Source organism: Megalops cyprinoides, chromosome 6, assembly GCF_013368585.1.
Source record: "Megalops cyprinoides isolate fMegCyp1 chromosome 6, fMegCyp1.pri, whole genome shotgun sequence".
Lineage (NCBI taxonomy): Eukaryota > Metazoa > Chordata > Actinopteri > Elopiformes > Megalopidae > Megalops > Megalops cyprinoides.
This window is the reverse complement of record NC_050588.1, coordinates 39,817,501-39,843,434: the sequence shown is the minus strand read 5'-3', so window position 1 is coordinate 39,843,434 and position 25,934 is coordinate 39,817,501. Positions and strand designations below refer to the sequence as shown.

At 46.4% G+C, this 25,934-nt stretch overlaps 1 protein-coding gene across 1 annotated transcript in view; it reads right to left on the bottom strand.

The window, feature by feature from the left end:
* Nucleotides 1-25,934, bottom strand: part of LOC118779259 (immunoglobulin superfamily member 21-like) — a 180,115-nt gene that overhangs the window by 96,071 nt on the left and 58,110 nt on the right. The gene's annotated exons all lie outside the window — the stretch shown is intronic.

The window sequence follows — 25,934 nt, the reverse complement described above, 5'->3', positions numbered from 1 at the left end:
AAAATAAAGATGACATTGTACTCCATGTGAAACCACTGAAATTTTTTAAGGGTTAAAATTCTACTCATATCATACTATAAGATGGATGACATTTACAATATCACACAGTCCAACATTTAATATTCAATGTTACGATACACTCCAGAATTTGATTTTCAATGTCACGGGTCTTACTACTATAGATTCAATATACGTCACTGTCAGTTGTTACATATTCCAGATCTCTACAGAAGGGACAGTATAAAGCCAAAGTATTTTATGAACAATATTCATAATCAGAACAAAGGTGGAAAAGTAAGCATGAGTCCTGAGAACACATATTGATATTATGAATAGACAAGCTGTCTATTGTGCAATAAAGAAGCATTTACGTCAGACAATGCAGGTGCTTGAATGATTGCTGAGCATTCACCTGTTTGACAGCAAAACAAAACCCACAAACAGACATGCGTGTGGGACTAACAATATGCTAAACATGAAGCATGTTTTGTGTCATCTTAAATTCAGCCCAAAAGACTACTCCAGAGAAACGGTGAGTTCAGATTTTATTAAACAATTTCTTCTTAAATATGTAATAAAAGATCTTAAAAGAGTCTGGGAGGGCAATGTGTTATTCAGGCTTTTAAATATGAATTATCATAGTCTTCAAAAGAGCTGTGGTCAAGTAAAAAAGCCAGAAAATGCAAAACCACTGCCGGCCGTCTCTGTCTGAGGTTGCCTTGTCGTATTGTTGCTTGTTATTTCAGTAAACTCACAAGGAGGAGCTGAGGAAGATTTAGTTATTTTATCCTTTAAGTGAGTACAGTGCCTCACTTTCCTTTCCCAGTAAATCTCCAAGCAATGTATAATCAATTAATTAAACTTAAACCCCTCTCAGTCTTACGAGTATTTCTTACAAATAATATATGCTAGAACTGTTTACAGAAGTGCAAATGTGGATGTCATTGTGGTGATTTTCACATTTGTAAATTACGTGTGACTCTGGGTACAAAAAAAAAAGGAAAATTAGCAGTTATGATTGAATATAGAATACCAGGGGGCAGAGGGAAAGATAGGCCCTTAGGTTCCTGAGGGCAGGAATGGGCACTTTGTATGAATGATATCTACAGCGCTTTGATGCACTCTATTCAACAATATCACGTCACAACACGTTCAGATGAGTTCTGCTGTTGACTGAAACGGAAATCACACATCATCCTCCATGCTCACGATCGATACATGATGTTTGACTCTTGCGCACAAATATAGGCAGTTTCATCCAAGTGCTTAAGTGTTTTAGGATGTGAGAATTTCTGCAAACCGTCAGATCAAATGGCTTAAAATAGCTTAGGGCTGCTATCAGTGAGTGAATGGGTACAGACTGTGTGTTGCACAATATGGTCAAAATTCCAAAAGGACCCAGCAGCACCACGCAAAAGCTTTTCTCCCTCAACAGAAGAGAGGAACATGCCCTGAGAAAAAGCGAGTCTGTCTCGGCACTGCTTATATTTACATTGTGAGAGCAGCCAGGAATATAAAGATTTCCATTATATTGACAATTTTCATCCTGTGCATTCAAAGTGAACACTTCAATTTCCTCAGAGCATCTTTCTGTGAAAATGTGAAAGTCTTTGAAAAATGCATTTTTTAGTAACAGACTGTTTTTGGAACTGTTTCCCCGAATTTGATTATTTATTTAAATGAAGTTTTCTCGAATTTTGGGTTTACTTAAGAAACTGTTGGGAGTGTAAACTGTGATAACACTGCATTAAACGTACTGTGGGAAGTACTGTCTTTATTTGTATTTTTCTCCTTTTTTGACTTTAGCAGTCAGTAATCATGCATATACACTCGTCACCATAGCAACAACAACCACTCAGGGGTGCAGGGAAGGGTGTCCACAATCCTCCGATACACACATACACACACACGCACACACACACACGCACACACACGCACACACACGCACACACACGCACACACACGCACACACACACACACCTCTACTATCCTCACAATACAACTCCCACAATGCACCAGTAGACAAAAACTGAGAGAGGACAGGTGCAACCTCATGCTACCTGAGAAACAGACACCTGTGATATCAGGGTGTTGAGAATGCAGCAATGAGGGGTTCCCAGACGCACACCCCTGTCTCAGGTGGAACGAGACCAATTTGTTCCACCAACACAGGCTCCTAGTCATCGATGCATAACACAGCTTATTTTGAACCTGTGCTGTAGGGCTCAGCCTGTGCTTGGGGGAAGTGCTTTTACTGCCTGAGCCACTCGGGAGCCTAGAGGGAAAGTGATTTCACTCAGCATTTTAATCAAACAGAAACACTGCATGCGAGCAGGCTAGAAGCGCGTTGATCATTTATCAGAAGCTGATTTCTTTGTGGTTTATTTACTGTAGATCTTTATTTCACTCCGTTGTTTGCATTCAAACACTAAGTAATAAAGTGTTATTTTAGTATTGTTTAAAGTAAGATTAATGATTATGATTACTCTGTTCAGTTGTTCCAAAGATCAATGTATTAATAACATGAATAAATGCTATTTATTTACTGTAAATATATTTTGATTATTCTATAATTAAAGTACAAATTAAACTACAAAACACTGAAATAAAATCATTTCTGTGCCAGTAAACTATTAATGTATACTCCTTTATGTTTTTTCTTATTTTTAATCATTTGTAAAAATTTGCTTTGTCCTCTGAATCATGAAACCACCGCTTTGTGCCTTTGTGTCTTGGACCAAATTCAGACAAAATTCCAAAATTCGACTGTTTGCTTAATGAACTCCTCCCAAAGACAGACCTCACCAGCTCGCCCAGCGTGTCTCTGAGCATGCCAGACTTTCCAGGAAGAAGCCCTTCACATTTCTCTACAAACCCTCGGTGGTAAAGGCATAGGAAACTGCCATTTAGAAATGATAAATCATGAAGTGTAACATTTTTTATACATCATACAAATTATTTTTAATGCTCTCTCATGAGCTTGGTCTCCCGTGAACTCTTACAGGGAAATTTGAAATTCTGTCTTTGGTTTAAATGACATCATCTCATTTCAAGGAAATTTACAGATCGTACGATTACTGTTACCATGCTTAATTAAGAAAATACATAAATAATAATAAATAATGAAACCAGTCTTTAACACAGTTTTAGGGAACCAGCGATTCAGTCAGCAAAATAACTCAGCAAATTTATTTATTATTTTCTGTCAGCTGATTGGCGTGATTTTTTTGATGTGAGGGAGGCTTTTTCGCTGCACGGTTTGCCCGATGCTTCCTCTTCCTGTCTGTCCGCGTTAATGACTGTAATTACAGTGTGCTGCCTGATCGCACGTCTGACATCAGAGTGCGGATCCATCAAAATATTTTCAAAATCACAATTACGCCAAACAGAAGCGGACCTGAAGAATCTGACCTGACAAACTGATGCTGATAATTAATATCTCGGGCGGAGGGTGAGTGTGGCCTTGATGCGGCTGTAATGGGGTCTGTGCCCCAGCTCCCCTCCCGGCCACAGCAAACAGTGTGTAGAGAATAGCAGCTCCCACCCCCTCCCTCACACACGGCTCAATAACAGCAGCTCCCACCCCCTCCCTCACACACGGCTCATTCCCATTCGCTCCTCTGAGTCAGCGTGAAAAACACATTTACCCCGCCATGACGCTGCCACCATCTCCCACACTGTAATGGCTGAATGCTGAATCACTCAACTTTTGGCAAATCAACAAAAAAACAACAGTTTTACTGGCTATATACTGTTTTAACCTGAGACAAACCAAGCGGAGATCACGGTCAATGTGAATATGAGGCTGTTTTTACATGGTTTGATTGACAGACTCCCATATTCATTGCAAATTACCACGTCCGTGTTTTCCCACATTTTGTGTTTATATAGCTGGATATGTCCTGACACAGCTCAGGTGAAGCAGCCTGCCGCAACACCACAGTCTCAGGCAGTGAACAGGTCACACGCTGGTGGGCATAGCGGCCTGTGTGTTTGGTGGAGCTCCAATAACGAGCCAACAACATAACCCTCACATGCTGTGAGGCTTCAGGGTTTGATTTGTTGGAAGGAAGCAGGGTTTTTCCTCTCTGTTTTTTTTTTTGTTTGTTTGTTTCCTTTTTTTCCCAGGAAGTGAACTGTTGCCAGTGGCGACACTGCCTCACCCCAACACTGCTGGTATTTAAGTTGAGAAAGCAGAACAGTCTCATTGTGTGTTTGTTCTGCCGGGGGTTGTCAAGGACACCTGAGATCTGCTGACATAAAAAAATGAAACACTCTGCAGCTTGGAAGGAGACGGAGGGGACCGGTCTCTGCTGACAAAGCGTTTGGCCTCAGCAGCTCCATCGAATGTAAACATTTACAGTGCCGGTCTGGTACACACCGCCGAGTGTTTGTACAAAGAGCACAGGACTTCCCCCATGCTCATCACAGACCCTTCTTACAGGTCCCAGTTCAAGCAAATGCGTTAGCACCTGCCAATTACAATGTAATCACTGCCTGCTGCCCCATCATGGCATCTCTCACTGCTTTAACACCCCCCCCATGGGGAAAAACACTAAATCAATGCAGGAAACACAACCCCCCCCCACAGAGCCCGTCTTCATCAACGTCTGCTCCAAAGGCTAAGAGACATCAATAAACACGAACTTTCTCTTCACTCTTTGTCTTTCACTAACACAAGCAATTAAGATTTATTGACTGCCTAATCTAATTTTGGTGCCTACTTTCTAATTTGTTTGTTTAATGAAGTTCATTGCTCATACAAATAACAAAAAATTGGAAGGATTGGAAGCTGCTGTTTTAATATAAGGGGGTTTTGGTAATTTGTTGTTTTGGATGGTATCAGGGCTGATACCCAGCATGTCTGTCGGATGGTGACCTCAGGGCAGGGCAGAGGGAATTCCATTCCCAGGGCAGGTGAAGCCAAACACAAGTAGTGCCTGAGTGGGGATGCACACTCACCCAGTGTAAAAAACATTTAACTCCTGGCTGAGCATGTTTAGGCCAACCTGTGTAACCACTCATAAGTCACACCGCATGCGACTACAACACAAAATTATCAGCTGACAGCGCTGATGCTCACTGGTGCCTGGAAACCCACAGATTCCCCTGTGTAAATGAGCTTTACTTTACATTGCTGTTAGCTTTAGCTCAGGCCCTGGGACCTCTGCTGCCGTTGGGGGACAGTCAGTCCCCTGGGCTTTTAATTATCTCTAGCTGGACTCTCTCATTCCTGCTCCCTGTATCAGTGCGCTCACAACAGCAGACTGCAGGAACTCACAGGATCTTTTTATTAATCTATACAGAAGATAGAGGGGAGCGCTGGGAGCTCTGGGGAAATAAACTATCTTTGTTGAAACTAGATGAGAAGTTATCCCCAGAGCCAGAACTTTGTTACTACTGCAACCTGCACTGACTCGGATCAGATCAGATCCAGTGTTTTCAGTATTGTTCTCCTCATATGGTTGAATGTTTAATTACAGAACACTTAATGGAAACCTTCATATCGTTTGCTGATGTTGCAAGGTATCAGCAGGTGCAGTACCTGCAGTGCATCTGTGGCTGTTCATGAAAGCACAAAGTTTTTAGTGGACAACCCTGCGGGTTCCAGTAAGCGTCCCACGCAGGAGAGCATGTCATTAGACTCATTTTGAAACCCTGCCTCTGGAAAGCTTGTGGTGAAATGTACATTTTTGGCCTTCTCCAGGTAAACCGCCCCTGCGTCTCTTGCTTGCAGAGAGCTAAGGAAATTCAGTTCAGTCAGGTTTGATTAAATCTGAATGTGAAATATAACCCACATCCCCGCAAGGCTTGCTTTTTTGTAAGGATGTAATGCATTTATGGATTTCTAAATGGGGAAACACAGCACTCCCCCCCCCCCTCGCTGTGTTAGACTCACAGACAGGCCTCTGAAGGCCCGCCTCCTTGCGAGTGAAACGCGCTCAGACTAAGTGTGGAGGATTTTCTCATAATGGCCTAAAGCTGCTTTTAATGACCCACAGTCTTCGGTGGGGCTTATCCATTCAAATCTCCTCACGCAAAGTTATCCCTCAAGTGTGATGATTAAATTAAGAGGTCTTGAATAAGCTCATTCAGGTACGGCAGGATCATGAAGAGGAGGGGGAAGGGGGGGCACTTTGGGAAACCCATACCCCAGCCTACACACCAGAGTGTGGTGATCCCTGAACACTTCCTCAGTCAGCTGGGCACAGGTAGCAACAGCCACTGAAAAGCAGCTATCCAGCAACTCCTCTCTGGCGTCAAGAGCAGCAAGAGTGGCGGCAAATATCCACAAAATATCTCCAATGCAGTTCTGATTCTCAATAATAGTGGCAAAGTTTATAATTACAAATCATCTCCCTTAACAGGAGTGCCACTCAAACAAATCTACTTATTTGATAATAAGTCCAAATCTTTACAGTATGGCTTGCTGTGAACAATTCATGTGTTTCAGCCTCATATGTAATGTAAATACAAAATGTCATACAATTGATTTTATTTCTTTTTGCATTTTCTTTGGAGGTTCATTTCAATGTTCTAGCATTTGGAACAGCAGCTGGTTCCTTCAGCAAACTGCAGCGTTAAAAGATACCCCCTGCAGCCGTTCCACACCTCCACGCTTGGCTAACAGTTGTGGGGTGTAGCGTTTAGCCAATCAGCTTAAAGTTCCCTAAGACAGTCCCTTGAACTTATCTGAAACTCATTCTGGGAAGCCGTCAAGCAAAAAAAGAAACATCACAGGTGAGAAAAGTAGAAGTGAGAAGCTTAAGTGTTCTGTGAGGGGGAAAAGCCCATTAGAAAGAGTGGGAGTTTCAGAGTGAATTACATGGGTGTTCGGCTCGGGCCAGCGAGGTCACCGTTTCTAACAGCCTGTGTCTGTCACTAAGAACAGCATTGTTAGCGCAGTGACTCTGATGTAGAATTTCAACATGCTCCAGTGGAAATTAAATCTAAGTCCGCAACAGCAAACAGCACTCTGTTTCCACCCTCCCGGCCCACTTCAAAGAATAACCAGAGGAAAATAACAGAGCATAATTGAGTATCGAGGACCCCAATATATTCATCAGTCAATTTACCAACTTTAATTTGATCATAACAGACAGTGTGCCTATCACGCTAACTAGCCAGGTGCTGGTCTTCACTCTATTGCCAGGTGGGAAAAGAACACTTATGAGTTTTTTGGCTGGGACTTAACAGAATCGCCAAGCCACCTGTTAGATGGAAGCATATTTGCAAGCTGTCTGAAAAGTTCGAACACTGGTAACTTTTAGCATTTCATAGAAATGTACAACTGCAGAAGAAGGGAAAAATGAAGAAAAATACAGGTTAAGTGCTGCAGGAGGGATAAGATTCTCTCTTTACAGGGAGACTTCCACTGTGGGAGGCTCTGCTGGGAAATTTCCAGTAAGCCGCGGTGATAAGCATGTCATGTTGCGAGACTGTTGCCGATTTACCGAAGATTAAGCTCTCCCTGCTCTGATGCCGCCATGGCAGAGTATCGATCCTTCCCGCCACCCCGGTCCACGCATCAGCACCATGCCCACCACACACCTGCAACGCGCCCGCCACACACCTGCACCTGCACCCGACACACACCTGCACCGTGCCTGCCACACACCTGCACCTGCACATGCACTGTGCCCGCCACACACCTGCACCACGCCCGCCACACACCTGCACCGCGCCCACCACACACCTGCACCTGCACATACACCGCGACTGCCACACACCTGCACCCGCCACACACCTGCACCGTGCCCGCCACACACCTGCACCTGCACCACGCCCGCCACACACTTGCACCTGTACCACGCCCGCCACACACCTGCACCGTGCCTGCCACACACCTGCACCTGCACCCGACACACACCTGCACCGTGCCTGCCACACACCTGCACCTGCACATGCACTGTGCCCGCCACACACCTGCACCGCACCTGCCACACACCTGCACCTGCGCCCACCACACACCTGCACCTGCACATACACCGCGACTGCCACACACCTGCACCTGCACCGCGCCCACCACACACCTGCACCGTGCCCGCCACACACCTGCACCTGCGCCCACCACACACCTGCACCTGCACATACACCGCGACTGCCACACACCTGCACCCGCCACACACCTGCACCGTGCCCGCCACACACCTGCACCTGCACCACGCCCGCCACACACTTGCACCTGTACCACGCCCGCCACACACCTGCACCGTGCCTGCCACACACCTGCACCTGCACCCGACACACACCTGCACCGTGCCTGCCACACACCTGCACCTGCGCCCACCACACACCTGCACCTGCACATACACCGCGACTGCCACACACCTGCACCTGCACCGCGCCCACCACACACCTGCACCGCGCCCACCACACACCTGCACCTGCACATGCACCGCGACCGCCACACACCTGCACTGCGCCTGCCACGGCTCGACTCACTCCACCGCCGCCCACCATGCTACCGAACCCCAGGCTCTCGGCGGCTCCGGAGCGCGGCAGACACATTACCGGATACGGTCCCTCCTGCCTGCAGCCGGGTGAAGTGTGGTCTGGCGTCGGCTCACAGGAGGACAGCAACCTTTAACGTTCCGCAAGTTCGTAAAGCGGAGCTCACTAACGCTAACGCGGAAAGCCTCGCAGTTAAACTTGGGCACACCCACGACTGCAGCGAAACGCACCCTACAAGCAGAGTGCAGACGCTGGCTGTGTTTACCGCTCTAATGAGCTTTTAGTAACTGGTTGTAGGATCACAACATGCCTCTAGCATGCCCCAATCCATCCCCACCACCATTAATACAACATCTAATGAGGGCAGCAAAACAGGCCCTCTCCCATTAATAACAGCAATTTGTCTAACTGTTATGAGAGAACAATGCGCATCCTGAAACACAGAGACAGCCCAGTTTCTGCAGGACTCCTGATAACACTCCACTTTGAGCCTCGAGCCTCGAGCATCCAACCTAAAACCTCCAACCTCCAACCTCAAACCTCAAACCTCAAACCTCAAACCTCAAACCAGGTTCAGGGGGCCACGGCGGAACTCATGAGCTACAGCTGTCAATCACTGTCTCCTGTGAACCAACAGAACAAACCCCGATTGACTAAGTGTAAATGCTGGGTTGTGACTAAGTGTAAAGAGAGACATGACTTTGAGTCACTCTCACTGGAAGTACTTCTTTCTCCCATGCCTTAAATTCAGGGTGTTAAATTGTAAATGTATGTGCGTGTGTCCGCGCGTGTGTGTGTGTGTGTGTATGTGCGTGTGTCCGCGCGTGTGTGTGTGCGTGTGTGCGTGTGTCCGCGCGTGCGCGCGTGCGTGCGTGTGTGTGTGTGTGTGTGACTGCATGAGTGTGTGTGCTCAACCAAGGCCTTCCAAGGAAAAGAATTATAGCTCATTATTAAAAAAAAAAACTATTTGAAAACATCATGAACAGGATTAAAAAACTGTTTACTGTTGTTAGCCCTCTACTCGATTCTTTGGCTGAACAAACACAGGAATGTATCCTTCTTTCTCTGCTGAAAGCTCCTTGGTAGATAAATCCATATAAAGATAAAATGAAGAGCGTGGGATAGGCGGGGTGTCTCCGCTATCTCACGGACCGCAGATAATTCCCCTCGTCGACGCCAATTAAAACCCTTCAGCCAAGTAGCGGTGGATAAATTCCCCCTGATTGAGCCTTGTTCTGCAGCTCTCTCTGCGAGCAGAGGGAGGTGGATGAAAGTCAGCTCAAGCTCACTAAAAAACGCCATCCTTCAGCACGAGCAAAGAGGTAAAATAATACATAAAAACAGCTGTGGAAACACTGAGTCCCGGCATTAGAGTGGATCATCTGACTGGACTATTAGTGCACACAATGTGATTTGACCAATCGTCCGTCTTTCTTCAGATAGGGAAGTGGTGCACATCTGAACGCTATCCAAAGAGACAGCACATGTGCACACTGCCCAGGCAATATCTACTAACACATATGCACATTACCATTCACCCTGAAGACATGCCATTTATAGTATGGCTTATTAATGGTGTTATTCGCGTGCGCCCATAAGCTTTAAAACACGCCAGAAACAGCAGGGGCAACCTCCATACATTATTGTTACTGTTAATATTATTAATATAATATTATATATAGTATAATGTATATTATATCAAATGGTAAGCTGATGGTTAATTACACTCATTGGATGTCCCTGAATCTGTGGTACTGCTGAGAGCTGAGACCAGAATAACAATGAATCATCCGCTGGCTTTGTGAGCAATCAAAGGCTGCGCTTTCGGGGAACAGTTTGGTATCAGATCCGCCGGCGCAGACACGTTACACGGCAATGTGACACAGCGAGTGACACACAGCACCAAGCCGCACTGAGAGCATCTCTTGCCCACACAATCGCTGTTTGTCGCACCACTTAAAAGTGAATGCCACCGTTGATAGCCAATTACATCTGAAAGCACAATGGATGTGATCACAGCAAGGACCACTTCACACAAGCCCTAATGCTGAGTGAATACATACAGATTCTTATCTAATGAACCAAAAGGGGGGAAAAACAGCACCAATTATTTCCAGAACTGAAGAGTTTTTATTTATCAAAATGGAGTTTTTTTCCCCTGAAGTGATACAAATTACTACTGCTATGAACTACCTCATTACTTCTTCGGAGTAATGTTGTTATATTGCGTCAAACTGACCTGTCAGGAATTTCTACAAGACATAGTTTTGTATCTACCAGGACCTGGGAGGCATGTAGCTGCCAGGACTTTGGCCTGAATCTGTAAGAAGCTGAAGTGTGATTCACTCTTTATTGGGTGCATTCCATTACTTTACAAATGGATTGTAGGGCATGTGACAGGTGTGTGATGTCACAGATCCAGAAAAACTCGTCTGCATGAAGACACATATGTGCATCCTCCGCTGAAGGAGACGATCAGGGAAATGTCCCTCTTTCTGAAGGAGACGATCAGGGAAACGTCCTTCTTTCTGAAGGAGACGATCAGGGAAATATCCCTCTTTCTGAAGGAGACGATCAGGGAAATGTCCCTCTTTCTGAAGGAGACGATCAGGGAAATGTCCCTCTTTCTGGAGGAGACGATCAGGGAAATGTCCCTCTTTCTGAAGGAGACGATCAGGGAAACGTCCTTCTTTCCTCATATGTCTGCTATGGAATGAGAACAGTCCCTAAGATGGAGACCCGTAATCAGAGAAATGAGGCAGTTTAGCACTTTTGGAATCCAGCCAGTGGCAGGGCTCAGAATAGAGCGCCACAGAGAGGCTCCCCGTCCTCTCCTCAGCTGTGGAGATAAGCAGCCACAGTGCAGAGAACCACAGAACACGCTCCTGCTTTCAGAGCTGTGAAAAGGTGCCTGGGGCGCTCCGTCAGAAATACAAACCCAGGCAGAGGGTTTGCTTAGGCACACACAGCATTCACTGACTTATTCCAGAAAACCTGAAAGAATTTTCAAACAAATTAAAAAAATAATAATAATGATAATAATTTTAAAGTAAGCTTAAGTCAATAATGATAATACTATTAAAGTAAGCCTAAAGTAAGCTAGAAGCAGAAGTAGTTAGAGTAGCCCAAGGAGCCTTTGAGTCACCTCAGGGGGGCTGTGGTCATGTGCAATCGCTGCTTTGAGTAACAACACTAATCAGAACGTAGGCTTTGCTACATGCACACTAAAGAAACAGCTACCTGCATTTTGACCCTTTGCACTGTGGCGGTAAGTTGGAGACATGGGGCTATACCTACATACATGCTGGGCCCTTGGTGGCAGAGGGGAGAAATAGCGGGTATAGCTACATGCACTTTGGGATCTTGGAGGTACAGGGAGAGAGGGGGTGTAGCTACATGCACTTTGGGCTCTTGGAGCTACAGGGAGAGAGAGGGGGTATAGCTACGTGCACTTTGGGCTCTTAGAGAGAGGGGGTATAGCTACGTGCACTTTGGGCTCTTAGAGAGAGGGGGTATAGCTACGTGCACTTTGGGCTCTTGGTGGTAGAGGGGGTATAGCTACGTGCACTTTGGGCTCTTAGAGGGGGTATAGCTACGTGCACTTTGGGCTCTTGGTGGTAGAGGGGGTATAGCTACATGCACTTTGGGCTCTTAGACAGAGGGGGTATAGCTACGTGCACTTTGGGCTCTTAGAGGGGGTATAGCTACGTGCACTTTGGGCTCTTGGTGGTAGAGGGGGTATAGCTACGTGCACTTTGGGCTCTTAGACAGAGGGGGTATAGCTACATGCACTTTGGGCTCTTAGACAGAGGGGGTATAGCTACATGCACTTTGGGCTCTTGGTGGTAGAGGGGGTATAGCTACATGCACTTTGGGCTCTTAGAGAGAGGGGGTATAGCTACGTGCACTTTGGGCTCTTAGAGAGAGGGGGTATAGCTACGTGCACTTTGGGCTCTTAGAGAGAGGGGGTATAGCTACGTGCACTTTGGGCTCTTAGAGGGGGTATAGCTACGTGCACTTTGGGCTCTTGGTGGTAGAGGGGGTGTTGGGGTGCAGAGAGGCAGCACTCTTAGCAGCCTTGGCTGGCAGCGGTAGATGATCATCGCGACATAATGAACATGGGCAGCCTTTATGGCAGGAGTGCCAGAGTCAACATTTCTTCCAGCAGAGCTGGGCTGGACTCAGAACTGCTGAGCCAGGCTGATGTGTGTACTCACTGCCACGAAATGCACAAACAGAGATGCGGATCTGAGAGGAAAGGGGGGCGGTCAGCTCCCACGCTCGGGCGTGAGGTCTCCAGCACACAGCTGACACGCTCAGACTCCCAGGGAGGCCAATAAAGACCTACTGTTTCAGCTAATTCAAGTGGAAAGGCCCGCAGCCTTAGCGTAGCATGCAACACTTCCCGTTTATATAAAGTGCTTTTTTCATTTAAGCAAAACAATGTTTTGAGCACTGGACTGTGGAAAAAAGGAACCTTACTTTCAGCTGCTTCCCTCTCACCCCTGAAATTACGTGGCACGCATGGAATTCAGCAGTAACATAGGATGCTGGAGCCTCTTTAAAGGAAAGTATAAATGAAGATTGATTTCAGGTAATAACAGGATGCACCTCAGCCTCTCAAAAGCTGTAATGACGGCAGATTGCACTTTGAATGAACGAGGTGACAATTAAACAGGAATTCATGCCAAACTCAAAATCAAGCCTGTTGGGGTGTGATTGCAGCTTCCTTTGAGACCCTTCAGGGCCTCGGATGCCAGGAGAGGCGGGCACCCTACGCAGAACGCATTAACATTCCGACTCCAGGCCTGGCATCGCAAACAGCCTCCGCGGTTCACCTGCAGCATCTGCCCACAAGAAAGCGACAGATTTAGTGGTCAACCCCACAGGGTTTAGGATTTACTATAACACTGACTGCAGTGACCACAGTTGTCTTTTTTCTTTAACATTACATTTAGCAGATGCTCTCATCAAGAGTGGCTTACAATGGTTAAAATTTTTTTTACAAGGTTACACTTTTATACATCTGGGTTATGTACCTTGCCCAAGGGTGCAGCAGCAGCAGTGCCCCAGCGGGGGAATCGAACTGGCAACCTTTCGGGTTCCAAGTCCTGCTCCTTAACCACTATGCTACACTGCCACCACTAAGGGACGTGGATGAAAAAGCAGGCATTTTGAAATAATAAAGTGTAGTTTAAAATAAATACATACAATAAAATTGCAATGTATTGGAGACTTCCTCATTTGATGACAGCATAGCCAAGGCTGTCAGAGAAACGCCTTTACAGCTCCGTCTCCTTGGCTACAGGCCAAACCCAGGCCGGATGAATCTGCTTCCAACAGGCCAGATGAATCTGCTTCCAACAGGCCAGATGAATCTGCTTCCAACAGGCCAGATGAATCTGCTTCCAACAGGCCAGATGAATCTGCTTCCAACAGGTGACAAAACAGCACCTGAGTGCGCCTGGCCGGCACTGACCCCGGGAGACAGGCATTCCGTTTGGCTTTAATGAGGTGCGCAGGACACGCCTTTCCAGCACAAACCAGGCAGACTGTGAAAATGCCGGGCCATGGTCTCCGAGAACGCCTGTCACCGTGGTAACCTGGAGGCTTGGAGCGGGAGAGGAGATTCATCACGGCCTGGTCTCTCAATCTGAGGCCTTGCTCATCGACTCGAGCCGACACAACGGGGGAGGAGGGGGTTAGAGGCGCGGATTTGAAGTACAGATGTGGAATACAAGAACATAAAGAGAGGAGTCCATCCATCAAAGTCACAGAGTGGTGGTTATCAGGATGGCCTTTCAGGGGGAGACTGAGCTGTACTCACACTGTTTCTTACAGCTTTTGTATTTACTCTGTGTCTTTTTCCCCTTTTCAAACCACACAGAAATCCTCCCAATGCACAGCAGCAGTAACACACACACACACGCACGCACGCACGCACACTCGTACACACGCACGCACACACGCACGCACACACACACACACACGCACGCACACACACACACACACACACGCGCACGCACACACACACATGCACGCACACACACACATCCTCACGCACACTCGCACACACATCCCCACACACACACGCACGCACACACGCACACACACATCCACACACACTCGCACACACACACACACACACACACACACACGCACATCCTCACGCACACTCGCACGCACACACATTCGCACACACACACGCACACACACATCCCCACACACACACGCACATGCATGCACAGAAACACAGAAATGAGAAATATATTCAGGAAACCTGAACTTAGCCAAGAACAACCACTGAAAACATTTTTTTAAGTTTTGTATGTTCAAAAACAATCTAGAATATTGCAATAGAGGGGACATTGTTTGAGTTTGAGTCCCCTGTGAAGAGAACGGAGCCGAGCCCCTCTCTCTCTCTCCTCTCTAAGCTCCAGGCACTGTCTCTCCCTCTTCTACTAAAAGAACACTCCATCCAAAAATCTCTTTTTCCCCCCACTTACTTTAGACAGTTTGTATTGCAGCTCTCGTCTAACAGCTCCATCCTACTGCCATTGAACCATAAATGGCATCAGCACTGTTTCATTTGGCTTTCCACCTAAATGGATTTTTAGTCTAAATGAAAAGTAGGAGTTCACATTGGGTAACAGAGGCCTTTCACTCTCACAATCAGAAATGGAATATGCTTCTTTTCAATCTCCGAATGCAGATACTAGAGGTAACCTGATATGCAAGCAGATCATAGGAATCTGAATTCATGCCCTGACCCCTAGAAGTGGATTGTCAAACAAATTCCGTAACAAATTCACTCTGGGTAGGATGCACTGAAGTCTGTACTCTTCATGGCAGGATCCTCCAATACATCCTCTATAAAGACATAACTACTTAACATTGTCCCAGTGTTTGGCATTCACCAACACGGATGTGTTATGTTTATATGCAAGCTTTTGTGTCAGAAACTGATTTTCTGCCTGAATTCTGACTAGTATACTATGGGATACTTCATGCTTTTCAACAATTGAGAAAAACGTATGTACATTTCTAACTGAATGCTATTGAACTATCCTACAGTTCCTGTCATTGTCTCTGACTATGCGGGGTTGCGAAATGACCTAGCAACACCAGAACAGCTCCCCCACGTGACAAAGAGCATGCAGAAAGGAGACTTGCACCGAGGCATCTAGTTTTGGTTACTTTTATTTTAAAAAAATAAATGCAACAGCTGGCGTAGGAATGATGTGATTCTGAGTGGCATATTTACATGTTGGGCAGTTAAGTATGGAAACTGCGTGTCTGATCTTCATGACACCCTTTTCGCTCCTAATTGACACACGAGAACGTAATAGGCTGAAAACTAAAAGCCACGTGACTACGCATAAGACGAGACTTTCAGATCACAATGTGTTTCACAAAATAGAGTTCATAAGACACCAGAAAACGGTATTCGTTAATAATGCTGATAGTACACAAACTATGATAGAACCAGCTGTCTTTCACTGATTAGATGAAACAGCCAACCATAAAACAGTGGTTGTTAGGATACTTACAGTAACTTTCCTAATATTATCTAAATGGTAACGCTGAATTCGCTATGTAGCCAGTGAAAGAGATGGCTAATAAACTGGGTTTTTTCAGAGCTTAATATTATTAAAACGATGAACGAAAATTCAATCTACCAGGGGTATGTCGGTGAATACTGCCACAACTCAACGCAAACTGACCAATCGTAAAACTGCAAAGACACTAATCATTTTTTTCGATGATCCGAGCACTTTTCCATAGCGCTGCTGAGGACTGATGTGAACGATACGGGGGGTAAAGTAAATTACATTCTAGCCAATTATAATCTAACTCATGTGGAATTTGATTTCGATGTATGTTTTTAGACCCATGAAACATTTAGCCATATTCTGATTTCACGAACTGGTAAATTGCAGTATTTTGTCTCGTGCCTCCGCGTGACGCACGTGAAATGTGTCATACTTGCACATTATCTGCGCGAGGACTGAAGGAAGATGAGCACATATGCAAAAATAATCATAATAAATGCAGAGAGGAAAGAAAGGATGTAGGAAGATGTTTGGAACCTTCATTTTTACAAAATAACACATCATGAGATAAAAGCTTTCCCAAGAGCATGCTATTAAGAGAGCTAATTCAACCAAATAATGACACTAATTAGCATGGGCATAATAGCTGAACTGTGGATGGTGAATATAGCTCTGAAAAGCACTGGCAGGGCTGCACGGCCTAATGGAAGTCTTTTCTGTTCTCCGTAAAATGGTATGGCGGAGATGAGGAAAAACATCTATCCCGTTAACGTCCACTGACCCACGTTAATACACGCCTGCCAACACTGACCCGACGGGTGGGGAGCCACACCGCGCTGGCGCTGCACGGTCGCCGTGGCAGAGACGAAGGTAAATAGCACACACAGTCACACAAGCGCCGGACGGGAAAGACGCGTTCGCTGCCCGCTGCTGTCTGTGGCTCTGCAGCGCAATCGGATACTCAGGTGGCGGCAGAGAACGTGTGCAGAGCTAATATAAGGTAAGGAACTAACATCGTGCTGGTATACAGCGATCCAAACCAACTCAATTAGAGATATTAAAAACAGGACATTAATGCAAGGTATCGAGGAAACTCAATCTGGAAATTCATGCTGGAAGTCACCTTCATTCTGTTGTGTGTGTAAAGCCATAGAATCGATTCTTTTTTTAAACAGATTCCAGTCTCTAGAAAAAAAAAGACAGGCAAAAAGTCAAGTCCCTGGCAAGTCCACAGAAGCAAGCATACGATTAACAATCTAACTGACAGCTATCTGTTAGATAGTCTCTGTTGTATGTTCAGGTAGCTAGTAAACATATGGTAATGGTTTGAATTGGAGTAGGCATCCATGCTATTGCAAACAATGCTGACAGGTGAGCTGACAGTCTTTTTCCCTCCATATTTGGTTGGATGGACTGGTTTATTGGATTTTTATCTTTAAAACTGATGAAAATGTCACCTGAGTCCTCTGTGTTTACATACAGCTGAAATTGAGACACTGCTGGCCTCTCAGCCAGTTTAATGCATATTCCTCCAAGCCACCTCTAGCTATAACAAGTGAGATAGTGGCTATTATCATGCTGTCACTAGCATACACTGCTCAGAGGACAGATCCTCTGAGACAAATCTGACCAGCCTTTAACTTCTGACTGCAAGTTCTCTCCTTCCTCAAATCTCTTGATTATCTAAAATGATTTCATGCGCATAAAGGTACAATGCGTAATGCCATCTTATTAGATCTAAGCAAGTTAAAAAGAATCATAAGCCACTGGGTGAGGTTTATTGAAACTGGCATACTCATTAATGGTGCAAAAAAATCAAATCCAGGACCAGAATAAAAACAAACCAAATGAAGATAAGCTCTCCCTCACATATCTACAGCTCATCCACCTCCCCCGGTTAAAAGAAAATTTCACCCTGACACTAGAAAGTGTTTCTGTGTACAGAGAGTTATAAATGGAAGCACAGAGATTTGTTGCATAGTCAGTGATTCTGAAACCCTCCTACACCAGAACTGACGGAGTGACAAATTCAGACTATATAACAGACAAAGGAGGAGTCCGGAGGGCCTGCCCTCGTATTGTCAGAAAGGATCTACTGGCAGGCCTTCCTGAGTTCAGCCCCAGTGCAGGACACCGGTCCCCTGCATGAGACAGGATGTCCCAGAGGGCCTGGCTCCAGTTTCCATATGTGAGGTGGTATCGGCACTGCAGTCTGGTGGCAGTTGACCACTCCCACATACGCGATTGGCTGCCTCCTGGCTGCGGGCCACACCTGTGTGCACGTCTACGCATCAGAAAGGAACGCCGCTGCGGAGCGCCCATCGGCTGACCCCCCGAGCGCCTCACAGGCTGCCGCCAGCAGGGGGCGCTAATCCCGTGCTGATATCCCATCAAAGAGCCGAGAGGCAACCTGCGGGCGGGCGGGCGAGGAGCGGGATAAAAATGAACCTCGAGCTAGCGATTTATCAGCTCCGCTTCAAGGATTAAAAGACTGCGCGCCCCCCCCCCCCCCCCCCCCCCCCAAGCACCACCAACCTGCAGCCTGCCTGCTTTTGTTTCAGGGCCTTTTAAAAACCCTTCCGTCTCTCAAGATGCACCTCATGGTTCCAGCGGAATTACGCACAGCTTATGCTGGAGAAAATAGCTCCGAGTGCGGGAGGGAGCATGCAGCTTCTTTCTTTGATATAAATCAGCCCGCACTGTGAGCCCAGTGCATCTATAAAAGAGAGAGAGAAATTTATTTCTCATTCAGCCATTTGCTTAAATGTGCAGGGGACGGTGGCACGCCTATACCCAGCAACAAGACACTGTCTGGTAGGACACTAGGCTGGGAAGGCATGCAGGTGTATCACTGAGCTTTTTTTTTTTTGTGTGAAATTTAAGCTCCGTTAATAATGTTTCTGATGACAAGGGTGACCTTCTTTGTTAGCCTAGGTATGCCTGCAACACGAGACATGATTACAAAAAACTTCCCAGATATACTCGCCAAAAACCAGGTAGAGAAAAATCTGCTCTCTCTGACATTCCCATACACGCACAAACAAGGACCTGGACCGGAAGGACAAGAAGCAGAAGGCAGCAGGCCCATCTGAGCATAGCATCACACTGGACTCAGCTGAAGGTGGAGGTGCCCTCCCACAACAGGCATGACCTTAAAGCCACTTCAAATTGTATAAGGATGCATAAAATTTATATTTGTGTATGAGCGCAAAAAGTAAACCAGAAACATTCAGAATGATTTTATGACTTCCTGTAAATGTCTGAATTCTTAGAATGTAATGCTAAATGACATGTTGTTCTTCCTAGGAAAAATAAACAAACAAAAACAAGTAAAAGCAATTACTGCAACGTAAGTGGCCAGGATTTTTTCAGATCATTACCTTGTTTATACAAGTCTTAAACATTTGGGAAATATCATTTTTAATGTGGTGTATTTTGACTTTCATACTAACTTGTTCTGTTCCTCTTATACATCCGGACATGTAGTTCTTTTTGTAATACAGCTACTGTCTGCCTCTATCCATGCAGTATTCATTTATGCAGGTGAATGTGGACACGAAGCATCCTCATCCAGTATTCACAAGCCTCACGGCCCAGTCCACTGCACCACATCACACCTCATTCAGGTTCTTACATGCATCTCACAGAAAGACCAGGCAGCTGTGCTGTCTGTGGAGCGACACAGTTCATTTCTGCTATCGATTTATTCTCAGGTGTGAATTTATTATTGTTTGAAGGCAATTCTTTGACCCCCGTCCCTGAGTAAATTTAACTCAGGTTTCAGATTGCAGCCGTCTTGATTTTCTGAACACATGCATCACCTACAGTGACAACAGTCCTCTACCCCACCTCATCAACCTATGTGAATTACTTTATACGGAGTAAAAAGCTATTTTTGATTTGCTGAGAACTGCTAAAAATGTATTTCTTCAGCAGAAAGTCAATCATGTGACAACAATATAAATTGCATATTTGTCATTAATATGCAATGACACAGCAGGCGGCTGAAGAAAATGAATGATTTTTGGAAAGCAGTTCAAACAATGCAGTTTCCTCTGGTTTTATTGATGGAGTTCGCTTGTACAGAGATTTTAGTGAATAAAAATGAAGGCAGCAAAACCTTAAGAAAAAGTAATTTCTGAAGACAACATTTGTCATGTAATTAATTGCCTGGTACGATTTGAATTATGTGACTGCAAGAAAACCAGGGAAAATATCTATTTAGAAAGAGGAAACATGCTATATCATCTTGTCACCGTTATTTTATTGTTATTTCCATTATCTGGTATCAAAATATCAGGGGATTTTTTTATGGTTAAAATTCAGAATTAAGAACTGCTGTTTTCCCACAATATAATAACAAATCCACCCATCATAAAATGACCACTGTGTAAATTAATAATGTTATCAGCACTAAGACTTTTGTATTGCCCCCTGAATTCCAACAGCATTTCTGCTCAGCTCTGACTCACAATTTGGACGCTTTGTTCATTAAAAACACCATTTGGTCAGTTGAGCGAGGGCTGAAAATAATGAAGCTAAAATGTGTTTGCACTGAACATTTTAATTATTGGTCAAGGTCAAAAGGATGAATGCTGACAGAGGCCAGGACCATGCTTGCTACTCACAGCAGCTTACTGGCCATGAGACCATCAGGTGACCATTTCATTTCTCTGCAGTGTGACTGGTCATCTGCTCCTTTGTGATTGGTCATCTCTGTCATGCGGCAGGGGCCATCGTCACCCTTCCCCCCCTCCCCCCCGCTCATCGGGGAAAATGAGGACAATTCGTCGCGATTAGACTGCTGTAGCACGGTCACCTGAGCGCCGGCTCTCAGCGATGCCCCGCCCAGCTCCCGTGGATTAATCATTAGCCTTCTGTCTTCCGCTATGTGCGGGCGGCCCGGCCGTCAACCGCCCAATTCATCACAGTAACCTTTCCCAAAACATCCTCCCCCCATGCTCTCTCTAAGCTCTACACTTTTTACCGTTTTCCCCCTCTTATTTCTCTGGCATGGCACAGGAGCAACAGTGAGACAGCCAGGGTGCTGTGTGTTCTGAAGCTGCGGGCTGATTGGACGAGACTGGACAAGATCAAAGTGTGCAGGTTTTCATTGGGCAGGGAACAATCCAACAAAAGCCCTGGGAGATTGCCACCATGCCGTCATACGGCCCGCGGCGTATTTCATTAAGACATAGTGGAGAAACTTAGTGGCTGGCAGTTCTATTTATTGTTCCTTCTGATAGCACTCAGGGGCCGAATTGAAGCCCCTTTTTTATTTTGTCAGTTCCATTTTCCTAATCTTTTGTTCGTGGCTACAATTATTTGTCTCCTGCCACGTCCTGCTGCTTCCTCCTGGGTTCTGCAGGAGAGCCGAGGCTCACAGAGCGTCGATAAGCCTGCCCCACCCACCGTGACACGCAGGTACTCACACGGGCCCACTCCTTCAGAGCTCTGACACCTGAAACAGCGGCCTACGACACACGTCAAACACACACCGCCACTCACGAGCCACTGCACTACTGCGGACAAACTTCAGCTTGGCAGGGAGGGAGGGGCAGTGCTGAGCAGGAATGGATCAGATTTGTCAGGTTTAGGAGCAGACATGATTGTGCACTTGTGCGTCTTCGTTTTTCCACACCCTTCTGTGGCGCCGATGGTCTCCACCACACGTTTCAGCACAGATCCGGTGCACTGCCAAGCCACGCTCATTTTGGGGCGTTAATTATTTCAACAGCGCCGTTTCGCAGAGATGAGACACCTTGCTATGCTCTGTGTGACGCACTGCATGCTGGGTAATGAACACAGAATGTGTACATTCAGCTTGCGTCCTGAACTCTACAGCTGTGTCGGCAGCTGGAAGCATTCTGCAGAGAGAGATCTGACTGCGCACGGCTCTCCACGCTACCCTCGGCATGGGGATAACGTTTTTTTCTCCCGCACTGCATTATTACCGGTGCACTGAGGAGAATCATGACAAAAATAATAATTCTGGCAGTTCTGAGCGATGAATGTAAGTCATGAAGTAAAGAGGGTGTGATGAGTGAGGGCTGTCGGTCAGGGTCCGCAGGACCCGTGGGGGGTGACGTGCCGCTCCGGCCTGCTCGGTGTTCAGTATGTGCTGAGCCCTCAGGCTTGTGCGTCTGGTGAATATTCTATCTGACATGGCATCCGTGCGCCGTGTGAGGGGAAGACTCTCGGAGCGCCCCATCCTCCCAGGGCCCGTAACTCACCGGCGCGTGTCGAGCCGGGGGGGGGGGCATGTTTTATTCTGGACGCGCCTCGGACGGCGTCCCAGTTGGCGCGGAACATCTGCACGACACCGCGGCGACATCGCGCTCGGGGCGATTAATCAGTCTGAGAACGACGCCGCCCGCACCGGCCGGGTCCCGCCACAAAGCACTGGCGCTTACGGACTTATCAACCGGCTGCCAGACGTGGTCGGCCGTGTTTACAGCCCCCGACAGGATCGCTTTCCGGAAGGTTCTGGGTTCAGATCTGGGATAATCTATCTGGACTGACCCAGAGGTATTAACAGTGCAGCCAAAGTGTGTGTCTGTGTCTGGATGTGTGTGTCTGTGTATGTATGTTTGAGAGAGAGAGAGAGAGAGAGAGAGAGAGAGAGAGACAGAGAGAGAGAGAGAGAGAGAGAGAGAGAGGGGGGGGGGGGGAGTTTGGGTAGGCGAGAGTACACGGTAGAGGCAAATCATACTACAATACATGATGGCACATTAAATATTCTTATATTATCACCTCAGGGATAATTATTCTAACAAGGAAGTATTTATAGTCATACCAAGTTGCCAAATAAGGGAGAGAGAGTTATTAACACTGATACAGGTTAAAAACTGAATTCATTACTTGTAGGAAAATGCCACTGCCCCCCTAACTGTGTTTTTCAGACCAACTCCAGCATATGTGAGTGTTATTCAGTTGACAGTCATTATAAGGGTGCTGTTGTTTTAGATGCTGTGATGTCACTGTGATGTCACAATTAGTTCCTTTAAAAGCTCACAGCAGCCAGCTGTGGGAGCAGCAGCAGCAGCTGGGGGGAAATGACATCACTGCACATTAGTGTGAAAGGGACCACACCAGCACAGTGCTGGCTAATTGCTGGAGAAAGGTCCCTTGTTTGAACGGTGACCAGAAGCTCAATCCAGCTTGTCTAAGCCGCCTTTAAAGCAAATTTCTTGATGTGAAAAGGGCTTGTCTTACACCTCACGTACTCACTCAGTAGTAATTATAATATTGTTTTGAATCCATCTTCTCAGCAGGGCTGAAGCCAACATGGAATGTGTTGTAATTCTAATCACTGCAAACTTTCATTAACATAATGTGTGCTATTTAATTTCTTTGCAGGAAGACCATAGCATCTGCTTGGATCCATCCATAGATCCATCTCTTGGATATTTTATAATTAGATGTTTTTTATTCAACAGTCGAATTTAATCAATCATCAAAATGGACTCTGAACTGTCATCTGGAAATTCTATGACTTTATGGAAAGTTTCGAGCCAGATGTAGCTCAGATGTGGATCAGACAACCTGTGTTAAGGTTATAGCATCCATTACACTGCAATATCCATTAACACCATTCAAATTCAATTAAAAAACAATAAAGAAAAAATTAGGATACAAATAAAGTCTGAAATGACAGCTGCCAAGAGGAGATCAGAGGAAGAGGTGGAGGCAGAAAGAGCTCCGGAGGCCGCGGTGAAACGGCTCCTCTTTTCACCCCAAACCGCCACAGTCGCGCCGCGGTGAAACGGCTCCTCTTTTCACCCCAAACCGCCACAGTCGCGGTAATTGCACGATGGCTGGATAAAAACCGCGATGTCTCCGTGGCGGTGCAGCTGGAAAAAACACTGCTGTTGTTCTGTCTCATGCTTGCGAGTGAAGATAGAGTTCATCAGAAAAGTTTTTCTTTGTGGGAACGTCAAAACGAAAGCGTTTCTGACAGCTTCTTTCACGCCTCCGAGAGAGCAATAATTGTGTGTATCGGCACAACGAAGGGATTTCAGCGGCAAAGGACAGTTACCTGTGTCACCCAGACAGAATCCGCTAAACGCTCGGCTACCTGTTAATCCTGTCAGTGTTCTGTTGTTTTTGAGCGCGCGTGTGTGTGTGTGTGTGTGTGTGTGTGTGTGTGTGTGTGTGTGTGTGTGTGTGTGTGTGTGTTGGAGGGGGTGGCTGGTGGTTTTCGAAATCTAAATGAATGTGCCATTTGTCAGAAACAATACATATCTGATAGAAAATCACCACCTCTGAACAACTTCAGGTCTTGGTTTCAGTGCAGTTTCCAGAGTCAGAGTGATTGCAGAGGCGGGTCCGAGTGGCAGCTGCCTCTGGCGCTGTTCACTCTCGTCAGAATGGATAGACCCCCCCATCCCCCCCCCCACCCCCCCCCCCCCCCAAACTCTGCCATAACACTGCAGGAACAGCGGGAGCCAGATCTTTCCTGCTAAATTTCAACCATAAACAACCTGCAGAGTCTGGAACAAAAGGGTCTATTTGTAACTTTTTAACTTTTCTTTCTTTTTTTTTCCTCCACATAACACATCAAAGGTGAGACTGTTAAAGGAGGGATTCTGCAGGATGTCAGAGCGATGCATCTCTGCCCTGATTGCTCAGGGACCCACAAGTACGAGGAAACTCAAATTATGTAAAAGGGTATTTACATTTAAAAATAAGAAAAAAATCATTTTCAGTCATTTTCAGAGACAGGCCTTAGCAGAAAGAGACGATCCAGCCCTGAATGACTGGCACAGCACTTTTTCCTTGGGCTCTGCACACAGTATAGGCAGACTCACCTCCCTCCAAACACACCCCCTCAGAATGTGAATGCCCCTGGTTCTGCCTCTACCTGTGCCGGCAGTCACCGAGGGGACGACCCGAAACCCCCGCCGCGCCAGCGCACGGACACTCGTTTGTCTCCCGTTTCCGTTGACAATGGCGCCTAAATAAGAAACAGGAGCATCAGGGGTAGCTCTGCACAAGGTCGGCCGTCCCCCAGGGCCGGGACAGCTGGCAGGGAGGCAGGAGTGATGGGGTGAACATCTGCTCGGAGAGTCCCCCCCCACCCCACCCCTCGCGCCGCGGCGCCTGGAGCGGCCGCACAGGTGGAGGGCAGCGGAGTGTGGGGGACGCGACCACACCCTGGCCTACAATTCACCCTCCAACTCCCCAGCATCCTCCTCCTGCAGATTCACACCGTCACGGGGCGGCAGCTCCCAACCAAAGGGCTGCTGGTAATATTCCCCACTGGAGCACTACTGCTGCACCCTTGGGCAAGGTACTTAAGCCGGAATTGCCTCAGTAAATATCCAGCTGTATAAATGGATAACATGTACAAACTGTAACGTATGTAAGTCACCCTGGATAAGAGTGTCTGCTAAATGACAGTGCTGTAATGTAAAGTAATGTGACAGTAAAACAGAGAATCTGAAAGAATCTGAGACTCGCTGGCTGTCGAGGATCATCTCGAGGTTCCTTTGCGATTTATTTTCTGATTGTATTCTTCTTGCTGTGTTTTTTTCGCTTAACTATTATCCATTTGTTCAGAATTGAAATGGACTACTTTGCTTGAGAGTCCAGCAGGGCCCTAATCCAGATCCTGTGTAAACAGTTTTATGTGGTTGGAAAGCAGGCCTACCTAACAATTAAAGAATCAGGCAGGTCACCCATGCTCAGTCTACAACACAATTTGCTTTGATTTCTTTCGTTTTTATGTTCGTATTTTTTTTCTTGTTTTTTGTTTGTTTTCTGTGGTACACCGGTTTCTAAAGCATCCAAAAGATGCGAATGAATCAGTCTGTTCCCCACAGCGAGTCTTCAGAAGCACGCTCTCGGAGAAGGCGGAGAGAGTGAGGGAGAGACAGAGACAGAGAGAGCGTGAGGGTGAGTGAGAGGGCGACAGACCGGCGGTGA